This window comes from Callorhinus ursinus, unplaced genomic scaffold, assembly GCF_003265705.2.
Source record: "Callorhinus ursinus isolate GAN/ISIS: 27379988/994484 unplaced genomic scaffold, GSC_fseal_2.0 scaffold91, whole genome shotgun sequence".
Classification (NCBI taxonomy): domain Eukaryota; kingdom Metazoa; phylum Chordata; class Mammalia; order Carnivora; family Otariidae; genus Callorhinus; species Callorhinus ursinus.
Genome location: NW_027397153.1, coordinates 1,109,655 through 1,120,795, shown reverse-complemented (window position 1 = coordinate 1,120,795; position 11,141 = coordinate 1,109,655). Strand labels below are relative to the sequence as shown.

The 11,141-nt window shown below is 37.6% G+C and overlaps 1 pseudogene; it reads left to right on the top strand.

Moving 5' to 3' along the window:
* The first annotated feature begins 2,503 nt into the window (after nt 1-2,503).
* LOC112817800 (small nucleolar RNA SNORA70) lies at nt 2,504-2,626 on the top strand (annotated as a pseudogene).
* The last annotated feature ends 8,515 nt before the right edge of the window (nt 2,627-11,141 follow it).

Genomic DNA, 11,141 nt, shown 5'->3' with positions numbered 1-11,141 from the left:
TGGTACTTTGTTGAGGATTTTTGTGCCTATATTCATAATGGATATTGGTCTGTAGTTTTCTTTATTGTGATGTCTGTGTCTTTTTTAAAAGATTTTATTTATTTGAGAGAGAGGGAGGGAGCATGAGTGGGGGGATGGGCAGAGGGAGAGGGACAAGCAGACTCCCCACTGAGTGTGGAGCCTGACACGGGGCTCGATCTCAGGACCCTGAGATCATGACCCGAGCCGAAGTCAGACGCCTAACCAACTGAGCCACGCAGGTACCCCTATATCTTTATTTTTTTTATTGTGAAAAAATTTAGATTTAGATTTAGCCAGCTGGACTCAGTTTAGATGATTCCAATTTTGTTGACAACATCCAGAGCGTCATAGTCAGGAGCCAGTCAAATATATACCTTTTTCCCTCCACTGGGCCTGATCAGGGTGTTGACCTCAGCCACAGTAATGTTAAAGAGCTTCTTCGGGTCTGTTTGATCTGGTGCTTGTTGACCTTGACGTCCACAATGAACACAAGTGTGTTGTCTTCTCTTTTCTTCACGGCTGACTCAGTAGTCAGGGGGAACTTGATGATGGCATAGTGGTGAAGCTTGTTTCTCCTAGGGGTGCTCTACTGAGGATATTTGGGTTGCCTTCAGAGATGCAGTGTCTTGGGCCATTGGACGGTAGGTGACATGTGGGTCTTCTTTTTTGTGTGTGTGACTGTAGACACCTTTCAGCACTGCTTTTTTGGCCTTCAAACTTTTGCTTTGGATTCAGCTTTGGGAGGTGCAGGGGCTTCCTTCTCTGCCTTCGGCACCATCTTCATGAAAGGGCTATGGTTTTGATATCAGGGTAATAATGACTTCATAGAATGAGTTGAGAGATTATTATCTCTATTCTTCTTCTATTATCTGAAAGAGATTGTGAAATCCAGTGAAGCTATCTGGACCTGGGCTTTTGTTTGGGGATAGTTTTTAAATTACGAATTGAATTTCTGCTTTTTAAAAAGTCTATTTGGATTTTTGTATTTCTTCTTGAGTTTCAGTAATTTGTACCTTTCTAGGAATTGATCCCTTTCATCTAAGTTGTCTGAGTTATTGGCATATAATTGTTCATAGTATCCTTTTTATTTCTGTATCCTTTTTTATTTTTGTAAGGTTGATAGTAATGTTCTCTCTTTCATTTCTGATTTTAATAATTTGAATCTTCTCTCTTTTTTGCTTGGTCGATATAGTTAAAAATTTGTCAATTCTGTTGACCTAGTCAAAGAACCAACCTTTGGTGTCATTGATCTTTATTTTTCCACCTTTCTATTATTAATTTCTGCTCTAATCTCTATTATTTCCTCCCTTCTGCTTGCTTTAGGTTTAGTTTGCTCTTCCTTTTGTTTAGGTTATTGATTTGAGTTATTGATTTGAGATCTTTTTCTTTTAATATAGTTCTTCACAGCTATAAATTTTCATCTAATACTGTTTTAGTTGTATCTTATAAGTTTGGTATGTTGTGTTTACATTTTCATTCCTCTCAAAGTATTTTGCAATTTTCTTTGTGGTTTCTTCTTTGACTTTATGGTTATGAAACAGTGTGTTCTTTAATTTCTACTTTTTTGGGGTACCTTGGTGGCTCAGTCGGTTAAGCATCTGACTCTTGATTTCAGCTCAGATCATGATCTTGGGGTCCTGGGATCGAGTCCCACATCAGGGGAACTTTGCGCTCAGTATGGAGTCTGCTTGGGATTCTCTCTCTCCCTCTCCCACTGTCCCTCCTTCCACTCATGCTCTCTATCTTTCTCTAAAATAAATAAAATCTTTAAAAAATAATAATTTCTACTCTTTTAATATAGTTTTGAATTTTGAACCATGTAAATATCTGACATATCCAAAAGAGATTTAAGAAAAGCAAATCTTAAGTTGAATGCATACAGAAACAGATGATCTTAACTGTGTATCAGATTGATAACTTAATCACAGAAGAAAGAATTCAAGTAAATTTTGACTCTGAATAATCTCAGTAGGATATATCCTAAAGATATAAAAATCAGGGGCACCTGGGCGGCTCAGTCAGTTAAGCATCTGCCTTTGGCTCAGGTTGTGATCCCAGGGTCCTGGGATCGAGCCTCACATCCCCGCCAAGCGGGGAGCCTGCTTCTTCCTCTCTCTCTGCCTGCTGCTCCCCCTGCTTGTGCTCTCTCTCTCTCTCATTCTGACAAATAAATAAATAACATCTTTTAAAAAAGATATAAAAATCAAGAGATTATATAATTGTGGTTTGTTCCTATATTTTTATTTTGTTTCATTGATGTATTTATCTATGCTGTCCCCAGTAGCACACTGTCTTATTATAGCTGTATAGTGGGTCTTGATACCTAGTTGTGTAATTCCTTCAGCTTTATTCTTTAAAGTTGCTTTGGCTATTCTTGGCCTTTTGCATTTCCATATAAATTTCAATATTGGCTTGTCAGTTTCCATAACAAACCTGCTACGTTTTTATTTGGATTTCATTGACTCCATAAATCAAGGAGGAATTGACATATTAACAGTGTTCCCCATGGGGGCGCAGTGTACAATGGTTGCAAACATTACCTTCCTTGATAGTGTATGCAGCCTGTTGATTGTATGGGTTGCCCTAAGAGACCCTGGAGACAGACTTTCCCAGTGGACATTGATGTCTGACCTCATGCTATCTCCAATCTAGGCTTCAGACAAGTATACAGGGTCCCTTTGGAAAGCCCAGGGCACAGTGGCCAGGGTCCACATTGGCTAAGTCATCATGTCCATCAATACCAAGCTGCAGAAAAAGGAGCATGTGATTGAGGCCCAATGCAGGGCCAAGTTCAAGTTCCCTGGCCACCAGAAGATCCACACTTCCAGGAAGTGGGGCTTTACTAAGTTTAATGTGGATGAATTTGAAGATATGGTGGCTGAAAAGTGGCTCATCCAAGATGGCTAAGTGGTCAAATTGTGGCCACTTGGACAAATGGTGGTCTCTGCATTCCTGAGGACTTTGGCACTGCCCTCTCCCTATTCATGCCTACCAATAAATCCTACTTTTTGTCAAAAAAACCACCCCAGTATTAACAATATTGAGACTCTAACCTATAAACATAGTATATCCTTACCTTTATTTAGGTTTTCTTTAATTTCTCTCAATAATATTTTCTAATTTTCAGTGTAAAGATCTTACAGATCTTTTGTTAAATTTATTCTTAGGTATTTGATGGATTTTAGGTGGTATTGTAAATTAAAAAAATTTTTTTACTTGATCTATATAAATTGATTTTTACATTTTAACTTTATATCAACATTGTTAAATACACTTATTAGTTCAGATTATTTGTAGATTCTTTTGGCTTTCTTATGTATACAATCATGTCTTGTGTAAATGATAGTTTTTATTTCTTCATTTCTACTCCTTTTGCCTTTTCTATGTTTTCCTTGCCTGATTACACCATCTAGGACCTCCAGGACAGTATTAAATAGAAGTGTGGCTAGCAGATATCCTTGTCTTATTCCTGATCTAAGGGGAAATTTAAAAAATAATGATTTAAATTAAAAAATTAATGATTTTTTTGCAGCTACTATTTATTCAGACTAAGAAAGTTGCCTTTTCTTCTAAGTTAAGTTTGCTATGAGTTTGGTTGTTTTTTTGCTATGAGTTTTTTTTTTTAACATCAAGTGGGAGTACAATTTATTAAATGCCTTTTCTGTATCTGTAATTTTCTAGCTTTTTCCTGTTAATATGCCAAATTACACTAATTGATTTTCCCATAAACCCCACTTCGTTGAGATGTATTAATCATTGTTAAATATCACTGGATTAGATTTAAACATATATATAATTTTTTCAATTTTCATTTCTTTTTTAAGCCACTTCATTAAGTTATAGCTGACATGTTAAAAGCTGTACATATTTAATGTATATAACTTGATGAGTTTGGGGATAAGTATAAACCATCACCACCATCAAGACCATAGACATATCCATCACCTTCCAAAGTTCCTTCCTGCCCCCTTTATTATTATTATTATGTGATTTTCATTTCTTGTCATTTTTTTCAAGTTTTGGTTATGCAAGCTTCATAAAATATGATGGCAAATACCCCTTTTTTTCTGATCGCTGGAAGTGTTTGTGTAAGATCAATGTTATTTGTTCTTTAAGTGTTTGAAAGAACTTACCAGTGAAGCCATTTAGGTCTGCAGTTTAACTTTGTTGGGAGATTTTTTTGTTTTTTGTTTTTTGAGGGGGAAGGCTTTTAATAACAAGTTTCATTACTTACACACATATAGGACTTTTCTTCTTGTGTCAGTTTTATTGAATTGTGTTTCTCAAGGAATTTGTCCACTTCTTCAAGGGCTGCTTCTGATCCATTCTTTCACTTTTCTTTCCTTTTTTTTTTTTTTTAAAGATTTTACTTATTTATTGGACAGAGAGAGAGAAAGGGTACAAGCAGGCAGAGTGGCAGGCAGAGGGAGAGGGAGAAGCAGACTCCCCGCCGAGCTGGGAGCCCGATGCGGGGCTCGATCCCAGGACCCTGGGATCATGACCTGAGCCGAAGGCAGACGCTTAATGACTGAGCCACCCAGGCACCCCTCTTTCACTTTTCTTTTCTGGGTCTCCCAAGTACACTCTCTACCATTTCTCATATGTCTAACTCATATGTCTCATTTCCATCCTTTTTGCTTCCCATTCTTCTTTCTAGATATTATCTATTGACCTGTCCTTTAGTTCACTAATCATGTTTTCAACTTTGCCCAATCTGCTGTTAAATCCCTCTGTTGAAGTCTTAGTTTTAGTTATTTTATTTTCTGTTCCAGTCTTTCCATTTAGCTTTTTATTACAGTTTTCAGTTCTCTGGTGAAATTTTCTCTCTTGCCATCTATTTTCTTGAACCTATTCATCACAATTATTCCAGAGTCTCTCCAATAACTCCAGTATCACCTATGTTTTGTTTCTATCTTCTCTCTATTGCTCTTTGTCTTGTTTATTTGTATGCCAGTAAATTTTTATTAAATGCCCAACATTATGTGTGAAAAATTATAAAGGCTCCAGATCATGTTATCCTCCTCCAGAGAGGATTACCCCTCTCCTCTGGCAGGTAGCAGAGATTCAGATCACTTTATTTCATCTACAGACTTTGCTGATTCAAGGCTAGTTTGCAGTCTTTATATGTCCAGGTTTGCCCCTGGTTCACCTCCATTTCTAGGGGTAGCCCTCTAGGAGTTCCAAATAAAAATCAGGATCTTTTGCTAGGGCTCCTTCTACTTGGCACTTTATAACCTCCTCTTTTACTCTCTCCAGCACTGTGAGCCTGTCACAGACTTGCTCTCCTTTGCTGATGCTTTCTGCCTGACTTCTTAGCTTCATTCTCTGCACAGCTTAAACTGTAAATACCTCTAGAAGAAAACCGGTTCCATGTGTTAGGTTCTATTTTGTGTCCTATTATCTCTCTAGGATCTTGTTCCCTCAACAGTCAGCTACCTTGGCAACTCCAAACTTTACTTTTATAGCCTTCTAAGCCCCATGAGGCAACCTAAAGCTGATCTGCTGGCTTGTCTCATGCCCTATGTCAAAAAGATCCTGAGGGAAAAACAGTGTGCAGAAAGTAAGGCTTACCTTAATGAGCTTCTCTTCTTTCTGCATCTGGTCTCTCAAATCTTGGCTACCTCAGTAGTCCCTTGATTCCTTCACAAAAGATATTTTTTAAAGTCTGACTTTTCTAGTTTTCTAGTTTTCTTGTTAGAATATTGGTCTGCTAGAAGGCTATTCTATCACAGAAGTCTTCTGAACTCATGATTAAAATGTGTGTGTATGTATAATCATGTATTTCCCCTTATCTCTATACATTGATCAAAAGGATATAAGAACAAAAACTCTCCAGTAGCAGTGAGCACACCTAGTGCTCAGATCTTGGTTTCTATACATCATTTCCCACTAAGATGAATCAGGTTTCCTTAAAGAAATAGCTGATTTCAAGGAAAGTATAAGATGAGCCCGAGTATCTCGCTGGACCAGAAATTAAGAAAAAAATCAGAGAATGATGGGAACATGTCGTAAGGACACAGAAGCCAAACTGAAGGGACACCCACTGGTTAAGCCTGGAATAATTTGAACATCAAAAATAATAATGATAGGGAAACAAAAGCAAAAATGAACTACTGGGACTTCATCAAGATAAAAAGCTTCTGCACAGCAAAGGAAACCATTAACAAAACTAAAAGGTAACCTGCTGAATGGGAGAAGATATTTGCAAATGACATATCCAGTAAAGGGTTGGTATCCAAAATATATAAAGAACTTACACAACAAAACACCCAAAAACCAAATAATCTAATTAAAAATGGGCAGAAGGCATGAACAGATAATTTTCCAAAGAAGATATCCAGGTGGCCAACAGACACATGAAAGGATGGTCAACATAACTCATCATCAGGGAAATAACAGTCAAAACCATGATGAGATACCACCTCACACCTGTCAGAATGGCTAAAATTAACAACACAAGAATCAACAGGTGTTGGCAAGGATGCAGAGAACGGGAACCCTCTTACACTATTGGTGGGAATGCAAACTGGTGCGGCTACTCTGGAAAACGGTATGGACGTTCCTCAAAAAGTTAAAAATAGAACTACCTTACAATCCAGCAATTGCACTACTGCATATTTACCCAAAGAATACAAAAATACAGATTCAAAGGGGTACATGAACCCTGATGTTTATAGCAGCATTATAAATAGCCTAATTATGGAGAGAGCCAAAATATTCATCGACTAATGAATGGATAAAGAGGATGTGGTATAGATATACAATGGAATATTACTCAGCCATCTAAAAGAATGAAATCTTGCCATTTGCAATGATGTGGATAGAGCCAGAGTGTATTATGCTAAGTAAAATAAGTCAATTAGAGAAAGACAAATACCATGTGATTTCACTCATATGTGAAATTTAAGAAACAAAAAGATGAACATATGGGAAGGGGGAAAAAGAGAGAGAGAGGGAAACAAACCTCTTAAAGATAGAGAACAAACTGAGGGCTGATGGAGGGAGGTGGGTGGGGGATGGGCTAGATGGGTGATGGCTATTAAGGAGGACACTTGTTTTGAGGACTGGGTGTTATATGTAAGTTATGAACCACTGAATTCTACTCCAGAAATCAATATTACACTATATGTTAACCAACTAGAATTTAAAAATTTGAAGAAAAAAAATGAATACAACTTAAAAAAGTAATAATGGTAGGGGCTTGGGTACCTGGGTGGCTCAGTCGGTTAAGCATCTGCCTTCGGCTCAGGTCATGATCCCACAGTCCTGGGATCGAGCCCCACATTGGGCTCCCTGCTCAGCAGGGAGTCTGCTTCTCCCTCTCCCTCTGCCTCCCTCTCTGCCTTCTTGTGCTCTCTGTCAAATAAATAAATAAATAAATAAATAAAAAAAAAAAAAAAAAAATCTTTAAAAAAAAATAATGGTAGGGGCTCCTGACTGGCTCAGTTAGTAGAGCATGTGACTGTTGATCTTGGGGTCATGAGTTTGAGCCCCACATTGAGGGTAGAGATTACTTAAATAAACTTAAAAAATAATGATGATCATAATGTATAATACATTGAGTTATATAAAATCCATGAATCCATGGTGATATTTAAAATTAAAGGAGAAGAGAATAAAAGAAGAAAGCTTTGTTTTTGTTTTTATTTTTACAGAAGAATGTCAGCTATTAAATGTAAAAGGAATGGTTTAATTAGAAAATTGCTGTTTTGTAACCCTTGAAGGACTAATTGGCTGAGGTAAGGATCATCAGCTGATGCAAATATGACTGGGTAAAATGTTCTTGGGAACGAGTCTCAAATGATCACTCCACAGATTACTTTCAATAAAGGGGAAAATGTGCTCTTATAATGGAAAAGTTCAGTGGCCACCACATTAACCAAGTGGTTAAGCCTGACAATGCCAGTAGTGGTTTGACTGAATACCTTCAGTATGATCCAGTGGGAAGTACACAATGTCATTTATGTGATATTTATGTGACATTTATGTGACGAGAACAATGTGATGTTCTTGCTGGAAATGTTTTACCTGAATTTCATCATGAGGAAACAGACAATTCTATAATGTGGGGAATGAGGAAGGACAACTGGCCTGGACTCTTCAAAGGATTTGATGTCATGAAGGACAGAAGGAGTCAGGGGGATTGTTCCGGACTGTAGGACACTAAAGAGACACAAGCCAAAGGCTCTGAGTCTTGAGTGTATCCTGGATTGGAAAAACAGAAGCCACGAAGGACATTTTGGGGACAATAGAAGAAACAATAGTATAGACTGGATGCTGGATATTGAATTTATGGTGATTTTCCAGAGAGTGTGTTAATGTAGTTCAATAAGGGGATCTTATTCTTGGGAAATGGATACTGAAATATTTCATGGTGAAGTGTCATGATGAAAGTAGCCTACTTTTCTATGATTTGAAAAAAGGGAAGTGTGGGCATGTGGGTGTGTAGCCAGATGGACTGGGTGTAGCTAGATGTTAACAGTTGGTGAACATAGGTGGGTATTTTGGTGTTGAAAATGAGAAGGAAAAAATACCCTTGCCGCTTTTTACTATTTTTTTTTCATCAAACATCCACAAGACGGCAGTAGAGGAACGCTCTTAGAATGTGTTTCTCGGCAGCCTTCTATAAGGTGACCTATTTTCTGATTCGAAAAGTAAGATGTGAAATCCAACAAAAGGATTGTTTTTGCTTTGTGAATACATTTATATGAAAAGTTATACAAAAGTATGAACACAAAATGCTATTTGGCTGTCTCACTCTATGGATTGCTTTTATTGAAATACCATTTTGTCAAATTTGGTCCAAAAACCTCTTAAACTGTATCTAAAAGGTTGTGTGCGTGGGTACTTTTCCTGGTGAGAATATCCACAACTTTCACCATGTCTCAAAGTAGTCAGTTATCACCCCCCAAACTGAGAAGGTTGAGGGCTTCAAGAAAGTGGCATTAGGTCAATGCCTTAACAACATCAGGGTTGGTAGTAGGGTTTTTTTTTTATTTTATTATGTTATGTTAATCACCACACATTACATCATTAGTTTTTGATGCCGTGTCCCATGATTTGTTGTTTGCGTCTAACACCCAGTGCTCCATTCAATACATGCCCTCTTTAATACCCATCACCAGGCTAACCCGTCCCCCTCCCCCCCTCCCCTCTAGAACCCTCAGTTTGTTTCTCAGAGTCCATAGTCTCTCATGGTTCGTCTCCCCCTCCGATTTTCCCCCCTTCATTCTTCCCTTCCTGCTATCTTCTTTTTTTTTTTCACATAGAATGTATTATTTGTTTCAGAGGTACAGGTCTGTGATTCAACAGTCTTACACAATTCACAGCCCTCACCATAGCACATACCCTCCCCAATGTCTATCACCCAGTCACCCCATCCCTCCCACCGCCCACCACTCCAGCAAGGGTTGGTAGTAGTTTAAGCCATTTTTCTTTAATAAGTTCTCTGAAAGTGTTTGAGTTTAGTGCAGTGCCCTGGCAATGAGTATTTGTTAAATGGAGTGATGTAGGAACTGATGGTTGTAGATGGGTGGGAATCAGAAGACCTAGGTGTGAATGTGATGTAACATGTCCCTCCTCCCTACCCTACTCCCCAAACCCACACACTGAGGTCAAATGTATTTAGCAAAATATTTGTGGTCACGTAAAACAATTCCATACCAAACAGAATCAGTTGTTTGCATCTGTTTATTATTTTACTTCCCAAAGAAAAATAGTTTATTGGTCAGCAGAGATGCTAGCCATATAAAGCTATCTCTTTATAAACATTTATCCAAGGAATTCATTTTTTTCCTATAGTGACATGGGCCAAGCTTCTTGTGATTACAGAATGTTTCTACTGTCTTGTGCGTGTCACCTGTGCCTGTTGGTTTTCTCCAAGTGTTCCTGGTTTGGATCAGGACTAGGTTTCTACAAATTGCAATATGAGCAGCTTGCAGGGTGAGAGCCAAACCACCTAACACTCCTCTCTTTTTGATTCACTAACCAAAGAGCAGGCTTTGTTTTCTGTGGAATTGAAAACAACCTGGCAGATAGCTGTCTTAAAAACTTGTATACTGACTTGATTGCAAAGAAAATCCCTGCTAAGTGCCTTGATCTGGCTATCGAGGTGGTATGTATTTTTTTTAAAAGGCTCACGTATTAGAATCAACCAAGGGGAAGTAAAATGCCCATTGAAGATGTGTTGGCAGTGTGTAGTTGGTTTAAAGTGTCATTTACTGAATTCTTATCATATTTTTGCTCTTTCAACTTCAGTAGTGTTAGAAAATTCCTTATTGAGGATGATGAGCTACCAATAGTTAGCAATGTGACTGCAAGTGAGAGACTAAACAGTAAAATAGGCATGTCTTTAAAAAAGGCACTCTTAACTTCTCCCCCTGCATTTTCAAGGATTTTTTTTATGAGAATGTAGTCTGAATAAATAATGATATAAGGGGAGCATATGTTGGCACAATCCTCTGAGACCTTCATATGCTGAATATAATTGTTGCTCAATATAATCAGTTCTGTCATTCATCTTGAACAGACCAAAACCAAAGAATGCCAATTAGTTAACTTATAAATTATATCCTTTCTACATTCGAAGCTGTTTGCAATATTAAAAGACCTGAAATGGAACAATAAAAATAAATGTATAAATTAAAAAAGACAAATTGTTTAGAAGAAATGAGATAACCATTTAGAAGGAATGAGATAACTGTACCAGGAATATGGAATGACTTCTCTACTGCAGAGAGCAGAGTTCAGCTCTGAGCTTTCTGGTTCCTAAGCAGAAAAAAGACAAGTAGGTCGGCTCTGTTGTTTGTATTTGTGTTTGTATTTATACTAAAGGAGGAATATTAAAAGAAATTTATTGTATGGTGTCTTATATAAGCAACACCGAGTGACATATTGGAGAATGATTTTTATTATATTGTTTACAAAAGACACAGAAACCTCTCACTGAATATTTACTCCATTTATGCTCGATAGAAATGCAGACAAAATATCAGATCACAACTCAATCACTGAAGAAACATCTTTGGGGAAACTGATGGAACATAGTCCAGGAACGTATCTTCCTGATGATCCAAACGAATTGTTTTCAAATCTGGCTGCATATCAGAATCAACTGAGGA